We start from the raw sequence: 25,342 nt of genomic DNA on the forward strand, positions 1-25,342 counted from the left end.
GATCTTTCCATCTTCTGAGATCTTCTTTAATTTCTTTCTTCAGATACTTGAAGTCTTGTAATACAGATCTTTCACGTGCCTTAGCTAGAGTCACACCAAAGTATTTTATATCATTTGTAGCTATTGTGAAGGGTGTCATTTCCATAATTTCTTTATCAGCCTGCTTATCATTTGAGTAGAGAAAATTTACTGATTTATTTGAATTTTTATATCCAACCACTTTGCTGAAGTTGTTTTTTTTTTTTTTTTTTTTTTGGTTCTTTTTTTCGGAGCTGGGGATCGAACCCAGGGCCTTGCGCTTTCTAGGCAAGCGCTCTACCACTGAGCTAAATCCCCAACCCCTGAAGTTGTTTATCAGTTGTAGGAGTTCTCTGGTGAAATTTTTGGGGTCACTTAAGTATACTATCATATCATCTGCCAATAGTAATATTTGACTTCTTCTGTTCCAATTTGCATCCCTTTGACCTCTTTTAGTTGTCTAATTTCTCTTGGTAGCACTTCAAGTCCTATATTGAACAGGTAGGGAGAGAGTGGGCAGCCTTGTCTAGTCCTTGAATTTAGTGGGCTTGCTTCAATTTTCTTTCCATTTAATTTGGGGTTGGCTACTGTTTTGCTGTATATGACTTTTACTATGTTTATGTATGGATCTTTATGATCTTTGCAAGACTTTTATCATGAAGTGGTGTTGAATTTTTCAAATGCTTTCTCAGCATCTAATGCAATGATCATGTTTTTTTTTTAAGTTTGTTTATATAGTAAATTAAGTTGATGGATTTCCATATACTGAACCTTCCTTCCTTGCATGCCTGGGATGAAGCCTATTTAATCATGGTGAATGATTGTTCTGATATGTTGTTGGATATGGTTTGCAAGAGTTTGAATATTTTTGCATTGTTATTCATGAGGGAAATTGGCCTGAAGTTCTCTTGTTTTGTAGAGTCTTTGTGTGATTTAGGAATAAGTGTAATTGTGGCTTCAAAGAACAGATTGAGTAGTGTCCCTTCTGTTTCTATTTTGTGGAATAGTTTGTAGAGTATTTGTATTAGTTCTTTTTTAAATGTCTGATGGAATTCTGCACTAAACCCATCGGGTCCTGTTTTTTTTATATCTTTTTTTATTTTTTTATTTTTTTGGTTGTGAGACTTTTAATGACTGCTTTGATTTCTTTAGGAATTATGGGACTGTTCAGATGGTTTATCTCATCCTGATTTAACGTTGGTACCTGGTATCTGTCTAGACAATTGTCCATTTTTTTGGACACAACTAGGATCACAGAAGGGACAGGATCTGGTTAGAAAAAAAAGCAAGGGCAGGTAACATTAGAGAAAAACAGATGGCAAGAGGAGAGTACAAGATCATAAACAAGAGAAACAAAGGCTACTTGGCATCATCAGACCCCACTTCCTCTACTAGAGCAAGTCTGGGATACCTCATCACAGTTGAAAAGCAAGATTCGGATTTAAAAATCACAACTCATGATGATGTTAGAGGACTTTAAGAAGGACATAAATAATTCCCTTAAATAAATACAGGACAACACAGGTAAACAGATAGAAGCCCTTAAAGAGGAAACACAAAAATCCCTCAAAGAATTACAGGAACACACAAGCAAACAGGTGAAGAAACTGAACAACAACCAGGGTTTAGAAATCTCCAGATTTTCCAGTTTTGTTGAGTATAGGATTTTGTAGTAGGATCTGATAGCTTTTTAAATTTTATTAGATTATATTGTTATGTCTAACTATTCATTTCTCATTTTATTGATTTGAATACACTCTCTGTGCCCTCTTTTTAGTCTGGCTAAGGGTTTAATCTATCTTGTTGATTTTCTCAAAGAACCAGCTCCTGGTTTTGTTAATTCTTTGTAGAGTTCTGTTCATTTCTACTTGGTTTATTTTACCCTGAGTTTGATTATTTCCTACTGTGAATTTCCTTCTTTTTGTTGTAGAGCTCCTAGGTGTGCTTCCAAGCTGTTAGTGTATGCCCTCTACCCACACTTTTTCTTTCTTTTGAGGCACTCAGAGCTATGAGTTTTCCTCTTAGCACTGCTTTCATTGTATCCCATAAGTTTGGGTATGTTTTGCCTTCCTTGTCATTAAATTCTAAAATGTCTTTAATTTCTTTATTTCATCCTTGACCAAGTTGTCAATGAGTAGGGCCTTGTTCAGTTTCCACTCTTTGTTTGTTTGTTTGTTTTTATTGAATACCAGCCTTAGTGCATGTTGATGTGATAGGATGCATGGTATTATTTCAATCTTCTTATATCTGTTGAGACTTGTTTTAGGACCAACTATATGGTCTATTTTGGAGAAGGTATCATGAGGTACTGAGAAGGATGAAATATTTTTGTGGTAACTGTTAAGACCATTTGGTTCATAACTTCTCTAAGTTTAACTGTGTCTTTGTTTAGTTTCTGTTTCCTTGATCTGTCTGTTGCTGAGAGTGGCCTGTTGAAGTCTCCCACTGTTATTATACAAGGTGCAAAGTGTACTTTGAGGTTTAGTAAGATTTCTTTTATGAATGTGGGTGCCCTTGCATTTGGACCATAGATATTCATTATTGAAAGTTTATCTCCATAGATCTTTTCCTTAGATGAATATGAAGTATCTATCCTTCCTTATCTTTTTTGATAACATTTGGTTGAAAGTAGATTTTATTTGATTTTGGAATGGCTACTCCAGCTTGTTTGTTGGGACCATTTGCTTAGAAATTTGTTTTCTGTTTTTTACTCTTAGTTAGTGTCTGTTTTTGTCACTAATGTATGTTTCCTATATGCAGCAAAATGCTGGATCCTATTTACTTTTCCAATCAGCTAGTTTTTGACTTGCTCTAGTAGAAGAGGGTTGTGATGATGGCAACTAGCCTTGGTTTCTCTTGTTTATGATCTTGTACTTTCCTCTTGCCATCTGTTTTTCTCTAGTGCTACCTGCCCTTGCTTTTTCTGACCAGATCCCGTCCCTCCTGTAATCCTTGTAGTGTCAGAACTCCTCAGAGTCCAGGTGTCTCTGTGATCCTGTGATTATGAGATGCTGGGGGTGCCAGTGCTCCTGGGAGTCAAGCTTCCTCAATGTGTTGCAGTAGTGGGTTGAGAGACAGAGCCCTAAGCTTGCTCTGGGCCGTGACACAAACTTGAAGAAATCCTTGCCTTCGTCTGGGGTCTGGCTTGTGTTTTCCTGGTTCCTGTGGAGGTCTCAGTTACACTGGGAGTTGGGAAAGATGTTCTGTCCTCAACTTTGATCTTGAGTGTGTTAGCGCTCCAATGCTTCTGATTGTGTCTGATTTCCTGGGAATCAAGCTTCCTCTGTGATTCTGTGACCCTGGGCACTTCAGAGTGCCTGGAAGCCGGGCTCCCTATGGGTGTTGTAGGTGTGGGTACAGATCCAGAGTCTCTGGTCTGCTCTAATGCATTTTCAAACTGGAAGGAATCCATGCCACTGCCTAGGCAGTAATTCCTGTGTTCCTGGATCCTGAGAATCCCAGTTACTCCAGGTTTTGGGGAAGATATTGTGGCCTCTACTTGATCCTAGGTGTTTCAGAGCACCTGAGATCCTGGGCATGTTAGAGGACCTGGGAGTCGACCTTCCTCTGGATGTTGTGGGACTGGGTGCAGAGCCAGAAGCCAATGTCTGTTCAGGGCACTTGTTCAGATCAGTAGGAACCTGTGCCATTAGCTGGGTAAGGGTTCTTGTGTCATTGGATCCTGGGGGAACCAGTTACTCTGGGCATTGGGGCAGATGTTGTGGCCTCTGTGATCCTGGTCATTTCTTACTGAGTATTTTTGCAACAATATTTACAAGGGAAATTGGTCTGAAGTTCTCTTCCTTTCTTGGGTCTTTGTCTGGTTTTGTTATCATTGTAAACTGTGGCTTCATAGAGCAAATTGGGTAGTGTTTCTTCTGTTTCTATTTTGTAGAGTAGTTTGAAGAGTATTGGTATTACATTTTCTTTGAAAGTCTGATAGGATTTTGCACTAAATCCTTCTGTTCCTGAGTTTTATTAAGTTAGAAGACTTTTAATGACTATTTTGATGTCTTTTGGGTTTATGGGACTATTTAGATGGTTTAATTTGATCCTGATTTAACTTTAGCACTATGTATATTTCTAGAAAATCATCCATTTCATCCAGATTTTCCAGTATTATTGAGTATAGGCTTTTGTAGTCAGATCTGGTAAATTCTAATTTTCTCAGTTTCTATTGTTATGTCTCCCTTTTCATTTATAATTTTCTTAATTTGGATACTGTTTCTGTGCTGTCTGGTTACTCTACCTAAGGGTTTATCTATCTTGTCGATTTTCTCAAAGAACCAGCCCCTGATTTTGTTGATTCTCTGTATAGATGTCTTTGTTTCTATTTGGTTTATTTCTGTCCTGAGTTTGAATATTTCATGCCATCTATTCCTCTTAGATGTATTTGATTCTTTTTGTTCTAAAGCTTTCAAATGTGGGGTTAAGCTGCTAGTATATATTCTCTCCAATTTCATTATGGAGGTATTCAGAGTTATGAATTTTCTTCTTAGCACTGCTTTTATTTTGCCCTGTAAGTTTGGGAAGTTGTGTGCCTTCATTTTTTCATTAAATTCTAAAAGGTCTTTAATTTATTTATTTCTTCCCTGACCAAGTTATGATTGAGTAGAGCATCTTTTGGCTTGTGTATGTGGGCTTTTTCTTGTTTTTGCTGTTATTGATTATCAGCTTTAGTCCATGGTGGTTTGATAGGATGCATGGGATTATTTCAATCACCTTATATCTGTTGAGACCTGTTTTGTGACCAACTATATGGTCTATTTTGAAGAAGGTACCATGAGGTGCTGAGAAGGATAAAATATTCTATAGATATCTGTTAAAACCATTTAGTTCATAACTTCTGTTAATTTCACTGTGTCTTTGTGTAGTTTCTGTTGCTATATTTCCATTAGTGAGAGTGGGGTGTTGAGGTCTCCCACTATTATTGTTTGAGGTTCAGTGTGCTTTGAGCTTCAGTAAAGTTTCTTTTATTAATGTGGATGCCCTTGCATTTGAGGCATAGATGTTCAGATTTGAGAATTCATCTAGGTAGATTTTTCTTTTCTTTTTTTTTTTTATTAACTTGAGTATTTCTTATATACATTTCGAGTGTTATTCCCTTTCCTGGTTTCCGGGCAAACATCCGCCTCCCCCCTCCCCTTCCTTATGGGTGTTCCCCTCCCAACCCTCCCCCCATTGCCGCCCTCCCCCCATAGACTAGTTCACTGGGGGTTCAGTCTTAGCAGGACCCAGGGCTTCCCCTTCCACTGGTGCTCTTACTAGGATATTCATTGCTACCTATGGGGTCAGAGTCCAGGGTCAGTCCATGTATAGTCTTTAGGTAGTGGCTTAGTCCCTGGAAGCCCTGGTTGCTTGGCATTGTTGTACTTTTGGGGTCTCGAGCCCCTTCAAGCTCTTCCAGTTCTTTCTCTGATTCCTTCAACAGGGGACCTATTCTCAGTTCAGTGGTTTGCTGCTGGCATTCGCCTCTGTATTTGCTGTATTCTGGCTGTGTCTCTCAGGAGCGATCTACATCCAGCTCCTGTCGGTCTGCACTTCTTTGCTTCATCCATCTTGTCTAATTGGGTGGCTGTATATGTATGGGCCACATGTGGGGCAGGCTCTGAATGGGTGTTCCTTCAGTCTCTGTTTTAATCTTTGCCTCTCCCTTCCCTGCCAAGGGTATTCTTTTTCCTCATTTAAAGAAGGAGTGAAGCATTCACATTTTGATCATCCGTCTTGAGTTTCATTTGTTCTAGGGATCTAGGGTAATTCAAGCATTTGGGCTAATAGCCACTTATCACTGAGTGCATACCATGTATGTCTTTCTGTGATTGGGTTAGCTCACTCAGGATGATATTTTCCAGTTCCAACCATTTGCCTACGAATTTCATAAACTCGTTGTTTTTGATAGCTGAGTAATATTCCATTGTGTAGATGTACCACATTTTCTGTATCCATTCCTCTGTTGAAGGGCATCTGGGTTCTTTCCAGCTTCTGGCTATTATAAATAAGGCTGCGATGAACATAGTGGAGCACGTGTCTCTTTTATATGTTGAGGCATCTTTTGGGTATATGCCCAAGAGAGGTATAGCTGGATCCTCAGGCAGTTCAATGTCCAAATTTCTGAGGAACCTCCAGACTGATTTCCAGAATGGTTGTACCAGTCTGCAATCCCACCAACAATGGAGGAGTGTTCCTCTTTCTCCACATCCTCGCCAGCATCTGCTGTCACCTGAGTTTTTGATCTTAGCCATTCTCACTGGTGTGAGGTGAAATCTCAGGGTTGTTTTGATTTGCATTTCCCTTATGACTACAGATGTTGAACATTTCTTTAGGTGTTTCTCAGCCATTCGGCATTCCTCAGCTGTGAATTCTTTGTTTAGCTCTGAACCCCATTTTTTAATAGGGTTATTTGTCTCCCTGTGGTCTAACTTCTTGAGTTCTTTGTATATTTTGGATATAAGGCCTCTATTTGTTGTAGGATTGGTAAAGATCTTTTCCCAATCTGTTGGTTGCCGTTTTGTCCTAACCACAGTGTCCTTTGCCTTACAGAAGCTTTGCAGTTTTATGAGATCCCATTTGTCGATTCTTGATCTTAGAGCGTAAGCCATTGGTGTTTTGTTTAGGAAATTTTTTCCAGTGCCCATGTGTTCCAGATGCTTCCCTAGTTTTTCTTCTATTAGTTTGAGTGTGTCTGGTTTGATGTGGAGGTCCTTGATCCACTTGGACTTAAGCTTTGTACAGGGTGATAAGCATGGATCGATCTGCATTCTTCTACATGTTGCCCTCCAGTTGAACCAGCACCATTTGCTGAAAATGCTATCTTTTTTCCATTGGATGGTTTTGGCTCCTTTGTCAAAAATCAAGTGACCATAGGTGTGTGGGTTCATTTCTGGGTCTTCAATTCTATTCCATTGGTCTATCTGTCTGTCTCTGTACCAATACCATGCAGTTTTTATCACTATTGCTCTGTAATACTGCTTGAGTTCAGGGATAGTGATTCCCCCTGAAGTCCTTTTATTGTTGAGGATAGCTTTAGCTATCCTGGGTTTTTTGTTATTCCAGATGAATTTGCAAATTGTTCTGTCTAACTCTTTGAATTATTGGATTGGTATTTTGATGGGGATTGCATTGAATCTGTAGATTGCTTTTGGTAAAATGGCCATTTTTACTATATTAATCCTGCCAATCCATGAGCATGGGAGATCTTTCTATCTTCTGAGGTCTTCTTCAATTTCATTCTTCAGTGTCTTGAAGTTCTTATTGTACAGATCTTTTACTTGCTTGGTTAAAGTCACACCGAGGTACTTTATATTATTTGGGTCTATTTGGAAGGGTGTCGTTTCCCTAATTTCTTTCTCGGCTTGTTTCTCTTTTGTATAGAGGAAGGCAACTGATTTATTTGAGTTAATTTTATACCCAGCCACTTTGCTGAAGTTGTTTATCAGCTTTAGTAGTTCTCTGGTGGAACTTTTGGGATCACTTAAATATACTATCATATCATCTGCAAATAGTGATATTTTGACCTCTTCTTTTCCAATCTGTATCCCCTTGATCTCCTTTTCTTGTCTGATTGCTCTGGCTAGAACTTCAAGAACTATATTGAATAAGTAGGGAGAGAGTGGGCAGCCTTGTCTAGTCCCTGATTTTAGTGGGATTGCTTCAAGTTTCTCTCCATTTAGTTTAATGTTAGCAACTGGTTTGCTGTATATGGCTTTTACTATGTTTAGGTATGGGCCTTGAATTCCTATTCTTTCCAGGACTTTTATCATGAAGGGGTGTTGAATTTTGTCAAATGCTTTCTCAGCATCTAATGAAATGATCATGTGGTTTTGTTCTTTCAGTTTGTTTATATAATGGATCACGTTGATGGTTTTCCGTATATTAAACCATCCCTGCATGCCTGGGATGAAGCCTACTTGATCATGGTGGATGATTGTTTTGATGTGCTCTTGAATTCGGTTTGCCAGAATTTTATTGAGTATTTTTGCGTTGATATTCATAAGGGAAATTGGTCTGAAGTTCTCTTTCTTTGTTGTGTCTTTGTGTGGTTTAGGTATAAGAGTAATTGTGGCTTTGTAGAAGGAATTCGGTAGGGCTCCATCTGTTTCAATTTTGTGGAATAGTTTGGATAATATTGGTATGAGGTCTTCTATGAAGGTTTGATAGAATTCTGCACTAAACCCGTCTGGACCTGGGCTCTTTTTGGTTGGGAGACCTTTAATGACTGCTTCTATTTCCTTAGGAGTTATGGGGTTGTTTAACTGGTTTATCTGTTCCTGATTTAACTTCGATACCTGGTATCTGTCTAGGAAATTGTCCATTTCCTGAAGATTTTCAAATTTTGTTGAATATAGGTTTTTATAGTAAGATCTGATGATTTTTTGAATTTCCTCTGAATCTGTAGTTATGTCTCCCTTTTCATTTCTGATTTTGTTAATTTGGACGCACTCTCTGTGTCCTCTCGTTAGTCTGGCTAAGGGTTTATCTATCTTGTTGATTTTCTCAAAGAACCAACTTTTGGTTTTGTTGATTCTTTCTATGGTCCTTTTTGTTTCTACTTGGTTGATTTCAGCTCTGAGTTTGATTATTTCCTGCCTTCTACTCCTCCTGGGTGTATTTGCTTCTTTTTGTTCTAGAGCTTTTAGGTGTGCTGTCAAGCTGCTGACATATGCTCTTTCCTGTTTCTTTCTGCAGGCACTCAGCGCTATGAGTTTTCCTCTTAGCACAGCTTTCATTGTGTCCCATAAGTTTGGGTATGTTGTATCTTCATTTTCATTAAATTCTAAAAAGTTTTTAATTTCTTTCTTTATTTCTTCCTTGACCAGGTTATCATTGAGTAGAGCATTGTTCAATTTCCACGTATATGTGGGCATTCTTCCCTTATTGTTATTGAAGACCAGTTTTAGGCCGTGGTGGTCCGATAGCACGCATGGGATTATCTCTATCTTTCTGTACCTGTTGAGGCCCGTTTTTTGACCAATTATATGGTCAATTTTGGAGAAAGTACCATGAGGAGCTGAGAAGAAGGTATATCCTTTTGCTTTAGGATAGAATGTTCTATAAATATCCATTAAGTCCATTTGGCTCATGACTTCTCTTAGTCTGTCGACATCACTGTTTAATTTCTGTTTCCATGATCTGTCCATTGATGAGAGTGGGGTGTTGAAATCTCCCACTATTATTGTGTGAGGTGCAATGTGTGTTTTGAGCTTTAGTAAGGTTTCTTTTACGTATGTAGGTGCCCTTGTATTTGGGGCATAGATATTTAGGATTGAGAGTTCATCTTGGTGGATTTTTCCTTTGATGAATATGAAGTGTCCTTCCTTATCTTTTTTGATGACTTTTAGTTGGAAATTGATTTTATTTGATATTAGAATGGCTACTCCAGCTTGCTTCTTCTGACCATTTGCTTGGAAAGTTGTTTTCCAGCCTTTCACTCTGAGGTAGTGTCTGTCTTTGTCTCTGAGGTGTGTTTCCTGTAGGCAGCAGAATGCAGGGTCCTCGTTGCGTATCCAGTTTGTTAATCTATGTCTTTTTATTGGGGAGTTGAGGCCATTGATATTGAGAGATATTAAGGAATAGTGATTATTACTTCCCTTTATATTCATATTTGGATGTGAGGTTATGTTTGTGTGCTTTCATTCTCTTTGTTTTGTTGCCAAGACGATTAGTTTCTTGCTTCTTCTAGGGTATAGCTTGCCTCCTTATGTTGGGCTTTACCATTTATTATCCTTTGTAGTGCTGGATTTGTAGAAAGATATTGTGTAAATTTGGTTTTGTCATGGAATATCTTGGTTTCTCCATCAATGTTAATTGAGAGTTTTGCTGGATACAGTAAGCTGGGCTGGCAGTTGTGTACTCTTAGCGTCTGTATGACATCAGTCCAGGATCTTCTGGCCTTCATAGTTTCTGGCGAGAAGTCTGGTGTGATTCTGATAGGTCTCCCTTTATATGTTACTTGACCTTTTTCCCTTACTGCTTTTAATATTCTTTCTTTATTTTGTGCGTTTGTTGTTTTGACAATTATGTGACGGGAGGTGTTTCTTTTCTGGTCCAATCTATTTGGAGTTCTGTAGGCTTCTTGTATGTCTATGGGTATCTCTTTTTTTAGGTTAGGGAAGTTTTCTTCTATGATTTTGTTGAAGATATTTACTGGTCCTTTGAGCTGGGAGTCTTCACTCTCTTCTATACCTATTATCCTTAGGTTTGATCTTCTTATTGAGTCCTGGATTTCCTGTATGTTTTGGACCAGTAGCTTTTTCCGCTTTACATTATCTTTGACAGTTGAGTCAATGATTTCTATGGAATCTTCTGCTCCTGAGATTCTCTCTTCCATCTCTTGTATTCTGTTGGTGAAGCTTGTATCTACAGCTCCTTGTCTCTTCTTTTGGTTTTCTATATCCAGGGTTGTTTCCATGTGTTCTTTCTTGATTGCTTCTATTTCCATTTTTAATTCCTTCAACTGTTTGATTGTGTTTTCCTGGAATTCTTTCAGGGATTTTTGTGTCTCCTCTCTATGGGCTTCTACTTGTTTATTTATGTTTTCCTGGAATTCTTTCAGGGATTTTTGTGTCTCCTCTCTATGGGCTTCTACTTGTTTATTTATGTTTTCCTGGAATTCTTTCAGGGATTTTTGCGATTCTTTCAGGCATTTTTGCGATTCCTCTCTGTAGGCTTCTACTTGTTCTCTAAGGGCGTTCTTCATGTCTTTCTTGAAGTCCTCCAGCATCATGATCAAATATGATTTTGAAAATAGCTCTTGCTTTTCTGGTGTGTTTGGATATTCCATGTTTTTTTTGATGGGAGAATTGGGCTCCGATGGTGCCATGTAGTCTTGGTTTCTGTTGCTTGGGTTCCTGCGCTTGCCTCTCGCCATCAGATTATCTCTAGTGTTACTTTGTTCTGCTATTTCTGACAGTGGCTAGACTGTCCTATAAGCCTGTGTGTCAGGAGTGCTGTAGACCTGTTTTCCTCTCTTTCAGTCAGTTATGGGGACAGAGTGTTCTGCTTTCGAGCGTGTAGTTTTTCCTCTCTACAGGTCTTCAGCTGTTCCTGTGGGCCTGTGTCTTGAGTTCACCAGGCAGCTTTCTTGCAGCAGAAAATTTGGTCTTACCTGTGGTCCTGAGGCTCAAGTTCGCTCATGGGGTGCTACCCACGGGCTCTCTGCAGCGGCAGCAACCAGGAAGACCTGTGCCGCCCCTTCCGGGAGCTTCAGTGCACCAGGGTTCCAGATGGTCTTTGGCTTTTTCCTCTGGCGTCCGAGATGTGTGTGCAGGGAGCAGTCTCTTCTGGTTTCCCAGGCTTGTCTGCCTCTCTGAAGGTTTAGCTCTCCCTCCCACGGGATTTGGGTGCAGAGAACTGTTTATCCGGTCTGTTTCTTTCAGGTTCTGGCGGTATCTCAGGCAGGGCTCCTGCCGCTCCTGGGCCCTCCCCCACGGGAGCCCAGAGGCCTTATACAGTTTCCTCTTGGGCCAGGGATGTGGGCAGGGGTGAGCAGAGTTGGTGGTCTCTTCTGCTCTGCAGCCTCAGGAGTGCCCACCTGACCAGGCAGTTGGGTCTCTCTCTCACCGGGTCTGGGAGCAGAGAGCTGCTGCGGGCCGGGATCCGCGGGTGTGGGACTTCCCTAGATTTTTCTTTTGATGACTACTGAGTGTCCTTTTTTACCTTTTTAATAACTTTTGGTTGAAAGTTGATTCTATTTGATATTAGAATGGCTACTGCAGCTTATTTCTTGGGACCATTTTCTTGGAAAATATTTTCCATTCTTTTACTCTGAGGTAGTATTTGTCTTTGTCAATGAGGTGCATTTCCTGTATGCATCAAAATCCTTGGTCCTATTTACATATTGAGTTTGGTAGTCTATGTCTTTTTATAGGGGAATTGATTCCATTGATATTAAGAGATATTGAGGACCAGTGATTATTGCTTTTTCTTATTTTTGTTGTTCGAGGTAGAATTATTCATGTTTGGCTAGCTTCTCTTGGGTTAGTTGAAAGATTACTTCTTGGTTTTCTAGGGGTATAGTTTCCCTCCTTATGTTGGAGTTTTCCATCTATTATCCTTTGAAGGACTGGATTTGTGGAAAGATATTGTTTAAATTTGGTTTTGTCAGGGAATATCTTGGTTTCTCCATCTATGGTAATTGAGAGTTTTGCTGGATATAGTAGCCTGGGCTGGAATTTGTGTTCTCTTAGAGTCTGTATGGCATCTGCCCAGGATCTTCTTTTAGTGTCTCTGTTGAGAATTTGGTATAATTTTGATAGTTCTGCCTTTATATGTTACTTAAACTTTTTCCCTTGCTGATTTTAATGTTCTTTCTTTGTTTTGTGCATTTAGTGCTTTGATTATTATGTGACAGGATCAGTTTCTTTTCTGGTCCCATCTACCTGAGGTTCTGTAGGCTTCTTGTATGATTATAGACATCTCTACTTTTAGACCATGGAATTTTTCTTCTATAAGTTTGTTGAAGATATTTACTGGCCTTTAAATTGTGTATCTTTGCTCTCTTCTACACCTATTATCCTTAGGATTTTGTCTTTTAATTGTGTCCTAGACTTCTTGGATATTTTGAATTTTTGCATTTTGCATTTTCTTTGACTATTGTATCAATGTCTTGTATGGTATCTTCTATCTCTTGCATTCTATTGGTGATGCTTCCATCTATAATCCTGATCTCTTTTCTAGGTTTTCTATATTTAGGGCTGCCTTCTTTTGTGATTTCTTTATTATTTCTATTTCCATTTTTAGATCCCGTATGGTTTGTTCAATTCCTTCAACTGTTTGATTGTGTTTTCCTGTATTTCCTTAAAGATTTTTTTTTGTGTTTCCTCTCTAAGTGTTTCTATTTGTTTACCTTTGTTGTCCTGTATTTTTTAAGGGAGTTGTTTATGTCCTTCTTAAAATCTTCTATCATCAACACAAGATGTGTTTTTAAATCAGAATCTTGCTTTTCTGATATGCTGGGTATCCAGGGCGTTTTGTGGTAGGAGAACTTGGTTCAGATGATGCCAAGTAGCCATGGTTTTTGTTGTTTATGTTCTTGGGCTTGCCTCTCACCATTTGGTTATCTTTCATGTTGCTTGGTCTTTCTGTTTTTGACTTTTACCTGTGTGTTCTGTGGTCCTGTAAGCCTGTGATCTTAGGTGTATTAGCACTCTTGGGAGACCAGTTATCCCTGGACTGAACTGAGGCTAAGGTAGCTGTGGCACATGACCAGCTTCGGGTCATAAATGGAAACCAGAATAATCTTGTCCCTGGCTACGCCATGGTTCCTGTGTGCTGTGTGCCCTGGCCTGGTCTTACTTGTGCCAGGTACTGGAGGAGAAATGTTAGTCTCCTATGATCTTAGGTGTATCAGCACTCCTGGGAGATTAGCTTTCTCAGAGCAGGATTGATGTGCAGGGAGCTGTGACCCAAGGTTAGCTCTGGGGCTTAGATGGAAATTGGAAGGATCTTGTCCCTGATTGCTCCATGGTTCATGGTTCCTTCAAAAAGTTCTTTGATGAGTTAGCTTGCCTGTGTTTGGGGTAGGTTGAATAATTCCTTCAGCCCTGGAAGCTGCAGCAGAAGGGTAGATGACATTGTCTGAGCACTAGCTTGTCTTCTGAGTAGGAAAACAAGAGGATCATTCAGGTTTGGTTTTAGTAGCCTATTCCTAGATGAAGATATTAGATTCTAGGATAGATTCTACTGAAAGATATAGCAGTCTTTGGTCCTGACAGCATGAGACCTCTGGTATTTAAATATTCCTTCTGAAGAATGCCCACTAACTGTCAGACTGATGTACTGTGTTTTTCTTTGCAAACAGGTTCACAGGCATTAACATATTTAAGAGAATTAATTTAAGGCTGTTATCCTGGCAAGACTGAAAACTCAGTTTCTATCTACTTTGTGTGTTTGAATTTTGCTGCATATGTTTATGAAGAACACAAATGTGTATCTGTGTTGGAAAGCCAAAGTACAATCTCAAGTGTTTGGTTATGTACTATTCAGCTTGGTTTTTGTTTGTTTGTTAGTCTCTCGCTGGCTTGGAGCTTGCCAGTAGTCTGGCTAGCCATTTCCAAAGATTTGCTTGTCTTCACCTTCTCAAAGCGGGACTTACAAATACAGTCCTTTATGCCTGATTTTTAAGTGTGGATTCTGGAGATCAAACACAGGTCCTCTTGCCATAAAAGTGAGCCCTTTACTCACTGAACTGTCTCCCCATATTTTCCCATGGCCAGTTACCCTGGATAGTTGCTTTTATTTTCTTCCAAATAGCACAGCGACTTACCACTATAGAAAATAACTCGATAAAAATCAGACTCATGTTATAAGCCAACCCACTTGCCTTTCCTGGATACCTGAGGATTAAGTGATTTTCTAAACACACACACACACACACACACACACACACACACACACACACACACGCTACTGGAGCCAAGTCTCTTCCACTGAGACTGGGAAACTGACAGGACAGTGTACAAAGCAACTAGCTTTACTTGAATATTATTCATAGTTATTTATATTCATACTTATGTTCATGGTTAGAGAGTAGTTCAGGGTTGAGACGCCAATCTTTTTACCTACTGTTGCCCAGGATGCACTGGGACTACTCCATTTCTGAGGTTTATAGGCCTTTGGGTCTATTACTGAAGAAAAGATTCTGTTCAAAGGGCTATGGATGCCCTTGGATCTACTTTAGATAAGCTGGAATTAAATTCAAAGAACTTTTTAAGTTTGTTCATTAGGCCACTCAAAGCAAAAATAAAAAAGGCAATTTCAATATAAAATCAAGCTTCCCTTACTCTGTAAGTCTTGAGTCTAGCAAATTTCCAACTGCCAATCTTTGTGAGTGACTGTAAAAGAAGAGCTTGATAAATGGATGGAACAGGTGGACTTCACCCTGCATAATGAATGCCCATTGTATCAGTGCCTTTCAGAGTATAATTGAAAAGCCTTTAAAGTCCAGCCCCTCCATGCTAATCATCAGGCACAGTGTTACCACCAGAGGTCCAGTTTGCTGTTGAAAAGGTTTATAAATGATGGTGTGAGGAAATAAACTCTGTCAACCAAAGCTTTTAAAACATTCTTCTACCATGCTCTACAAGCAACAATCAAGACATTGCTCAGAACGAGACTGTGGATGGCTGGCCACAGAATACTGTAAGAGGAAGGAGGAAGGGACAGTAAGAAAACACTGAAGAGAAAGGCAGCAATTGCAATCAGTGTAATGTTCATTAAAATGCAATACCTGGGCCTTGTACTATGTCTACGATCCAGAGGCAGCTTCTTTACTGTCTCAAGGATTGAGAAACAAAGTGGTACAAAGTGGTAATGATTCCTAAAGAGAACTGCAAGAAAAATCTTCATTTAGCAAATGTGGAGAACTTGGAACTTGAAACCCCTTGTCATATACCTGAAACACTTACTTGTGTATCATGACATTATAGAATTTATGCTTAGGTTTAACACTAAGTGTTCAAATAGTGATAAACAATAGCACATTAATGTCACAGTAAGTTAAACCATGCAAACATTTTCATTTTTGTTATGCTTTTTCTCATTCGAAAATAAATTTGTCCATTTAAAAACTTTATTATAGGAAATATACTTTGCTTTGGCCTATCCATTCTTATCATATTTTACTCTTATTTAGTCCAGTCAAAAATGGTAACTTTTAGGTGATCTATCACAGGGAAAGATCTTGATAATGTTTTGACCTGTCTTATTTTTTTTCTTTCTTTTCCTTTCTGCAGATGGGGAAACTATATTTATTGATTGGTCAATAGTGATTTCCTCCCTTCTTGTGCAGTTTTTCTTTTGTTATCTTCTAGAGAATTATGTATATTTTTCTTTTCTTTTTTCTTTTTATTGGATATTTTCTATATTTACACTTCATATGTTAACCCCTTTCCCGGTTTCCCATCCAGACAAAGTACGGAGCAGAGACTGAAGGAAAGATTACCCAGAGACTGACCCACCTGGGAATCCATCCCATATATAGACACCAAACCCAGATGCTATTGCTGATGGCCAAAAGTGTTTGCTGAAAGGAGCCTGATATAGTTGTCTTCTGAGAGAACCTGTCAGAGCATGACATATACAGAGGTGGAGGAGTTAGATAAGGAGCTGAAGGGGTTTGCAACCCCATAGAAGGAACAACAATATCCACCAACCAGAACCCTCAGGGCTCCCAGGGACTACCACCAACAAAGAGTACATATGGAGGGAGCCATGGCTCCAGCTGCATATGTAACAGAGGATGGTCTTGTCAGGCATCAGTGGGAGGAGAGGCTCTTGGTCCTATGAAGACTCTATGCCCCAGTGTAGGGGAATGCCAGGGAGGGGAGGAAGGAGTGCAAAGGTGGGTGGGGGAGCACCCTCAAACACTCAGAGATATGATATGAGGTTCAGCAAGGCATAAATTATTTAATCTTCACTTAATGACATGCAGGTTTTTTATATAGTGCCTTAAATATTACTAAGAGCTTCTTTGTTCTTTTAGTGACCATAGCATATTGAGACATTTACTGTATGTATTGCTTACATGTTTCTAAACTATCTTTAAAGTCACATAATAGAAAAGATAAGATCATGAAGCCAGGCACAGTGGCAAAATCTGAACACTTTGGAGATGAAGACAGGAAAAGGAAGATTCCTATGTCATCTTTAGAGCATTTAAACCAGACTCGACTCCATGACATGCTGTCAGAGCCAAACCCTAACAAATTCCAGTAAATTACAAAAAGAAATAAAATATAATAATATGATACAAATAGAACTTCTTGTAGCTCTAGAAGAAATAAAATATAATATAATGCAAATAGAACTTCTTATAGCTCCAGTTTTAGGAGACATACTGCTCTTCTCTGACTTCATGGGACCCCATGCACAACGTATATAGGCAAAACCCAAACACGAAGTAACCAGAAATCATTTTCAAAAATAATTAGAGTACACATGACTTTATTTCAGCAATCCATGGCCACTAGAAACAAATGAAATATTCATTTCTAATTATGGGAAAGAACAACAAAAGGCTTTTCTTTAATACAAAGAGTCTCTCTGGGTACTTTATAATACGTGAATGGTAGTGTGTCTGTAGCCTGCCTTAAGATTGCAGCAGAATCAGATACAGAGAATGCGTTTTACTTTACATAGAAATTTTAGGGGAAACATGTGCTTTCCCTTAACATCTGGTCATTGACATATCACAGGTTTGGGGACCAGCTGACTTAGGAATTATGTTCTGGGTATGTAACATTTTAAGTTACTATTTTTAAACTACCAAAACCAACAACATGGCTAATCACAATGAAAGAAGCCAATCACAATGAAATAAGCAACCACCTATGTGTAGTGACCACTGTACACACTTTAGGAATAGCTGCAGATTTCAGTTTTATTTCCTTCTTAGTAAATATACCACTGATTAAAATACAAATACAGGAAACTCTGACCTTACTAATTTTTCAAGAGCAAGATTTAGTCCTAAATCTAGTCCAATTCTGTCTTGTTAGTACAAGTGATGGAATATTTATTATCAATTTAGAGAAATGCGGACTGTAGTTGAAGTGCATTTGCAATGGTATTAGTTACATTCATTGAATTAGTGCAGAGATCGCTCTGCAAAGTCCGTCACCCACTCCATAGAAAAGGGTGCATGCTCTTGAACAGTAAAACTCACACAGGTATTCAGTGGAAGTCAGAGGCAAACTGTGCCTATTTGGGGATTAGCTGAGAAATGAACGAGCATGTCTGCTTCAAGTTTTGTGAAAACATTTTTTTTTTTAAATCAGAAGATTCAGTACCAACTTTTGTTGAAGTGAACCAATTGTTTTAAGACACAAAAGAGACTATACTAACCTGCTTGCTGATGTTCTTTAAAATACAAAAGACAGGTGAATCTGCTTCCATTACTTTTATAATCTGTCTGGTCTCACTGTCTGAGATCTCTAGTTCTAGGATTGAAGGAAACAATCGAGGCTAATATCACAAACAATAAATATGTGTAGATTCAGGAACTTTTATTCAGCGTAGTTCAAGAAGTTTACATTTTATCATTGACCAAATCAGATACAATCTGATATGTTGATTAAATTCCTTAGCCACCTCTGATCAAGTGAGAGATGCATGCACATTTTCTTCTGTCCATTGTAGATAAAATATGTTTTAGTTCCTTTATTTTGCTATGATAAATATCATGGCCAAAACTACTTATAAAAGAAAGTTTATTTGGATTATGGTTCTACTCAGACAGTCTATGATGGCAGGGGAGGCACGGTAGTATACAGCGTGAGCAGGAAGATGCCTCACCACATCTTCTATCCACATATAGGAGACAGAAAATGAACTGAAAATGGGGTAAGGCTATTAACACTCATCCCACATCCCAGTGATGTAGTTCCTTCAGCAAAGCTCCAAGTTTTAAACATTTCATAACATCCTTAAACAGCACTACTAGCAAGGACCAAGTATTCAAATACATGAGCCTGAGGCAGATATTTCTCAGTCAAACCACCACACTCTCTAATTGTACTTTACCATTTTACATTCAAGAAGAAGCTTTATTGAAACATAAGTCCCTTTGCATTGTAGCCACCATTGCATTTAAAACTCAGAAACCAGTCTGTGGGGAAAAATCAAAGTGAAATCGAGCACACAGCCAGTAAACCATATCTACATGCAGAACGATTGCCTGAGTGGAGTGAAAGATTCTTCATCACGTCATTTGTCCTTCACTGTGCTGCTGCTTCTTCTTTTTTCCTCCATTCATTGTCATGGCCTGCTGTATTTTTTTATTGGACAATTTTTTATTTACATTTCAAATGTTATTCCCTTTCCCGACTTCCCAGACATAAGCCTCCTATCCATTCCCTCTCCCCTTCTTGTATAAGAGTATTACCATAGTCAATCACCCCTTTCCTGCGCCTCCCCTGACATTCCCCTACACTGGGGGTACAGCCTTGACAGGACCAAGGGCTTCTCCTAACATTGGTGCCCAGCAAGGCAATCCTCTGTTACATATGTAGCTGGAGCCATGGGTCTGTCCAGGTAGAGTCTTTGAGTAGTGGTTTAGTCCCTGTGAGATCTGGTTGATTGATATTATTGTTCTTATAGGGTTGCAAACCCTTTCCTCAAATGGGGATCCTGTGCTCAGTTCAATGGTTTGCTGCTAGTGTTCACCTCCTTATTTGACATGCTCTGTCTGTGTCTCTCAGGAGAGATCTATATCTGATCCAGTCAGCATGCACTTATTAGCTTCATCAAACTTACCTAGTTTTGGTGGCTGTATATATATATGGGTTGAGTACCCATATGGGGCAGGCTCTGAATGGCCATTCCTTCAGTTTATTCTCCAAACTTTGCTGCCATACCCCCTCCTGTGAATATTTTTGTTCCCACTTTTAAGAAGGACTGAAGCATCAGCACTTTGGTAGTCCTTCTTGAGCTTCATGTGGTCTGTGGATTGTACCTTGGGTGATTCAAGCTTTTGGGCTAATATCCACTTATCAGTGAATCTAAATCATGTATGTTTTTGTGATTGGGTTACCTCACTCAGGATGATATTTTCTAGTTTCATCTATTTGCCTAAGAATTTATGAAATTTTTGGTAGTTCCATTTTGTAGATATACCAAATTTTCTGTATTCATTTTTCTGTTGAAGAGCATCTAAGTTCTTTCCAGCTTCCGGCTACTATAAATAAGACTGCTATGAACATAGTGGAGCACGTGTCCTTGTTATATGTTGGGACACATTTGGGTGTATGCTCAGGGGTAGTATAGCTATGTCTTCAGATAGCACCGTGTCCAATTTTCTGAGGAACCTCCAGACTGATTTCCAGAGTGGTTGTACCAGCTTGCAATCCCACCAAAAAATGAAAGAGAGTTTCTCTTTCTCTACATCCTTGCCAGCATCTGTTGTCACCTGAGTTTTTGATCTTAGCCATTCTGACTGGTGTGAGGTAGAATCTCAGGGTTGTTTTGATTTGTATTTCCATGATGACAAAGGATGTTGAACATTTCTTTAGGTGCTTCTCTGCCATTCAATATTCCTCAGGTGAGAATTCTTTGTTTAGCTCTGCACCCTATTTTTTAATAGAGTTATTTGACTCTCTGGAGTCTAACTTCTTGAGTTCTTTGTATATTTTGGGTATTAGTCTTATATCAGAGGTATGATTGGTAAAGATCTTTACCCAATCTGTTGGTTGCCATTTTGTCCTAATGACAATGTCCTTTGCCTTACAGAAACTTAGCAATTTTATGAGGTACCATTTGTTGACTCTTGATCTTAGAGAATAAGTCATTGATTTTTTTTCAGGACAGTTTCCACAGTTTCCATGTGATCAAGACTCTTCCCCACTTTTTCTTCTATTAGTTTGAGTGTATCTGGTTTTCTATGGATGTCCTTGAACAACAGGACTGATGCTTTGTTCAGGGAGATAAAAATAGGTCTATTTGCATTCTTCTTCATGCTGACCTCCAGATGAACTAGCACCATTGGTTGAGAATGCTATCTGGTTTCCATTGGATGGTTTTAGCTCTTTTGTGAAAGATCAAGTGACCATAGATATGTGGGTTAATTTCTCAGTCTTCAGTTCTATTCCACTGATCTACCTGCCTGTCTCTGTATCAATACCACACAGTTTTTATCACTATTGCTCTGTGATACTGCTTGAGGTCAGGGATGGTGATTCTCTCAGAAGTTCTTATACTGTTGAGGATAGTTTTTGCTATCCTGGTTTTTTGTTATTCCAAATGAATTTGCAAATTGCTCTTTCTAACTCTATGAAGAATTGAGTTGGAATTTTGATGGGGATTACATTGAATCTGTAGATGGCATTTGGCAAAATGGCCATTTTTACTGTATTAATTCTGCCAATATATGAGCATGGTAGGTTTTTTCATCTTCTTGGATCTTCTTCAACTTCTGTCTTCAGGGACTTGAAGTTCATGTCATACAGATCTTTCACTTGCTTGGTTAGAGTCACACCAAGGTATTTTATATTGTTTGTGACTATTGAGAAGGGTGTCATTTCCCGAATTTCCTTCTCAGACTGTTTATCCTTTGAGTAGAGGAAGGCTACTGATTTGTTTGAGTTAATTTTATACCCACCACTTTGCTGAAGTTGTTTATCATGTTAAGTAGTTCTCTGATAGAACTATTGGGGTCACTTTTTTATACTATCTTATCATCTCTAAACAGTGATATTCTGAATTCTTCCTTTCAAATTTGCATCCCTTTGATCTCCTTTTGATGTCTCATTCTTCTGGCTAGGAATTCATGTACTATATTTAATAAATATGGAGAGAGTGGGCATGCTGGTTTTATTGGGTTGCTTCAAGGTTTTCTCCATTTATTTTAATATTGGGTACTGGTTTGCTGTGTGTTGCTTTTACTATTTTTAGGGATGGGCCTTGAATTCCTGATCTTTCCAGAACTTTTATCATGAATGGGTGTTCAATTTTGTCAAATGCCTTCTCAGCATGTAATGAGATGATCATGTAGTTTTTTTCCTTGAGTTTGTTTATATAGTGGATTATGGTGATGGATTTCCGTATATTGAACCATCCCTTTATCTCTTGGCTGAAACCTATTTGATCATGGTGAATGATTGTTTTGCTGTGTTCTTAGATTCATTTTGCAAGAACTTTATTGAGTTTTTTGCATGGCTATTCATAAGAGAAATTGGTCTGAAATTCTCTTTATTTGTTGAGTTTTTGTGTGGCTTAGGTATAGGCATAATTGTAGCTTCATAGAAGGAATTGGCTAGTGCTCATTCTGTTTCTATTTTGTGGAATACTTTGGACAGTATTGGTATGAAGTCTTCTCTGAAAGTCTTATAGAATCCTGCACTAAACATATCTGGTCCTGGACTTTTTTTGATTCACAGACTTTTAATGACTGTCCCTGTTTCTTTCAGAGCTGTGGGATTGTTGAATATAGGATTTTGTAGTGGGATCTGATCCAATTCCAATTTCCTCCAATTATGCCTCCTTTTCATTTCTGTTTTTTATAAATTTGGATACACTCTTTGTGCCCTCTCATTAGTCTGGCTAAGGGCTTATCTATTTTGTTAATTTTCTCAAAGAACCAGCTCCTAGTTTTGTTGCCAATTTTTATAGTCCTGTTTGTTTCTACTTAGTTGATTTCAGCCTCGAGTTTTATTATTTCCTTCCTTCTACTCCTCTTGGGTGTATTTGCTTCTTTTGTTCTAGATCTCTTTTATGTGCCATCAAGCTGCTAGTGTATGCTCTCGCTCCAGTTTCTTTTTGGAGGCACTCAGAGCTATGAGTTTTCCTCTTAGCAATGCTTTCATTGTGTCCCGTAAGTTTGGGTATGTTCTATCTTCATTTTTGTTAAATTCATAAAAAGTCTTTAATTCTTTCTTTCTTTCTTTCTTTCTTCCTTCACCAAGTTATCTTTAAGTACAGCATTGTTCAACTACCATCTATATGTGGGATTTCTGTCCTTATTGTTGTTATTGAAGACCAGCCTTAGTCTGTGGTGCTCTGATAGGACGCAGGGATTATTTCTATGTTCCTATATCTGTTGAGGCCTGTTTTGTGACCAATTATATGTTCAATTTTGGTATAGGTACCATGAGGTACTGAGAAGAAGGTATATCCTTTTGTTTTAGGATGGAATGTTCTTTAAATATCTGTTAAAACCCTTTGGTTCATAACTTCTGTTACTTTCTCTATGTATCTGTTTAATTTCTTTTTCCATTATCTGTCTATTGATGAGAGTGGGGTGTTGAAACCTCCAACTATAATTATGTGAGGTACAATGTGTGATTTGATCTTCATTAAGGTTTCTTTTATGAATGTAGGTGCCCCTCTATTTGGAGCATAGATATTTAGGATTGAGAGTTCATCTTGGTGGATTTTTCCTTTGATGAATATGAAGCGTCCTTCCTTATCTTCTTTTATTAGTTTTGGTTGAAAATCAATTTTATTCTATATTAGAATGGCTATTCCAGCTCCACTATGTTCATCGCAGCCTTATTTATAATAGCCAGAAGCTGGAAAGAACCAAGATGCCCTTCAACAGAGGAATGGATACAGAAAATGTGGTACATCTACACAATGGAATATTACTCAGCTATCAAAAACAACGACTTTATGAAATTCGTAGGCAAATGGTTGGAATTGGAAAATATCATCCTGAGTGAGCTAACCCAATCACAGAAAGACATACATGGTATGCACTCATTGATAAGTGGCTATTAGCCCAAATGCTTGAATTACCCTAGATGCCTAGAACAAATGAAACTCAAGATGGATGATCAAAATGTGAATGCTTCACTCCTTCTTTAAAAAGGGAACAAGAATACCCTTGGCAGGGAAGAGAGAGGCAAAGATTAAAACAGAGACTGAAGGAACACCCATTCAGAGCCTGCCCCACATGTGGCCCATACATATACAGCCACCCAATTAGACAAGATGGATGAAGCAAAGAAGTGCAGACCGACAGGAGCCGGATGTAGACCGCTCCTGAGAGACGCAGCCAGAATACAGCAAATCCAGAGGCGAATGCCAGCAGCAAACCACTGAACTGAGAATAGGACCCCCGTTGAAGGAATCAGAGAAAGAACTGGAAGAGCTTGAAGGGGCTCGAGACCCCATATGTACAACAATGCCAAGCAACCAGAGCTTCCAGGGACTAAGCCACTACCCAAAGACTATACATGGACTGACCCTGGACTCTGACCTCATAGATAGCAATTAATATCCTAGTAAGAGCACCAGTGGTAGGAGAAGCCCTGGGTCCTGCTAAGACTGAACCCCCAGTGAACTAGACTGTTGGGGGGAGGGCGGCAATGGGGGGAGGGTTGGGAGGGGAACACCCATAAGGAAGGGGAGGGGGGAGGGGGATGTTTGCCCGGAAACCGGGAAAGGGAGTAACACTCGAAATGTATATAAGAAATACTCAAGTTAATAAAAAAAAAAAAGAATGGCTATTCCAGCTTGTTTCTTTAAACTATTTGCTTGGAAAGTTATTTTCCAGCCTCTTACTCTGAGGTAGTGTCTGTCTTTGTCTCTGAAGTGTGTTTCCTGTATGCAGCAAAATGTTGGGCTCTCTTTACATATCCAGTCTGTTAGTCTATGTCCTTTAATTGGGGAATTGAGTCCACTTATGTTAAGAGATAATAAGGAATAGTGATTTTTGTCTCCTGTTATTTTTGTTGTTCAAGGTGGAATTATGTTTGTGTGTCTCTCTTCTTTTGGTTTCATTGCAAGGAGATTACTTTCTTGCTAAAGTGTAATTTCCCTTCTTGTGTTGGAGTTTTTCATCTATTATCCTTTATAGGGCTGGATTTATAGAAAGATATTGTATAAATTTGGCTTCGTCATGGAATATTTTGGTTTTTCCATCTATGTTAATTAAGAGTTTTGCTGGATATAGTAGCCTGGCCTGGCATTTGTGTTCTCTTAGAATCTCTATGACATCTGTCCAGGATGTTCTGCCTTTCGTAGTCTCTAGTGAGAAGTCTGGTGTAATTCTGATAGGTCTGCCTTTATATGTTACTTGATCTTTTCCCTTACTGATTTTCATATTCTTTATTTTTTTCATTTGGTGTTTTGTCTATTGTGTGACAGGAGGAATTCTGTAATCTTCATGTATGTTTATGGGCATCTCTTTCTTTAGGTTAGGGAAGTTTGCTTCTATAATGTTGTTAAAGATATTTACTGGCCCTTTAAGTTGGGAGTCTCTATCATTAGCTTTGACCTTCTCATTGTGTCCTGTTTTGGGCTAAGAGCTTTTTGTGTTTTACATTATCTTTGATGTTTGTGTCAATGTTTTCTATGGTATCTTCTACCCCTGAGATTCTCTCTTCTATCTTTTGTATTCTCTTGGTGATGCTCGTATCTATGACTCCTGGTCTCCTTCTTAGGTTAGCTATTGCCAGGGTTGTTTCCCTTTGTGCTTTCTTTATTGTTTCTATTTCTATTATTAAATCCTGGATTGCATTGTTCAATTCCTTCACCTGTTTGTATTTTCCTGTAATTCTTTAAGGGACTTTTGTGTTTCCTCTTTAAGGACTTCTATTTGTTTTCTTGTGTTGTCCTGTATTTCTTTAAGGGAGTTATTTATGTCCTTCTCTAAGTCCTCTATCATCATCATAAGACATGACTTTAAATCCAAATCTTGCTCTTCTGGTGTGGTTGGATATCTAGTATTTGCTTTCGTGGGAGAACTGGGCCACCAACCCAGTTGATGATGCCAAGTAGTCTTCGTTTCTGTTGCTTATGTCCCTGCATTTGCCTCTCTCCGTCAGGTTGTCTCTGGTGTTAGCTTGTTTTGCTGTTTCTGACAGTGGCTTGACCCTCCTGTAGGCCTGTG

At 38.8% G+C, this 25,342-nt stretch overlaps 1 non-coding gene across 1 annotated transcript; it reads right to left on the reverse strand.

The window, feature by feature from the left end:
• Positions 1-264: 264 nt before the first annotated feature.
• Positions 265-346, reverse strand: Trnas-aga31 (transfer RNA serine (anticodon AGA) 31). The gene has a single exon. It is a non-coding gene; the product is annotated as a tRNA-Ser (tRNA).
• Positions 347-25,342: the final 24,996 nt, after the last annotated feature.

The sequence above is a fragment of the Rattus norvegicus genome, chromosome 18 (assembly GCF_021556685.1).
Source record: "Rattus norvegicus strain SHRSP/BbbUtx chromosome 18, alternate assembly SHRSP_T2T, whole genome shotgun sequence".
Lineage (NCBI taxonomy): Eukaryota > Metazoa > Chordata > Mammalia > Rodentia > Muridae > Rattus > Rattus norvegicus.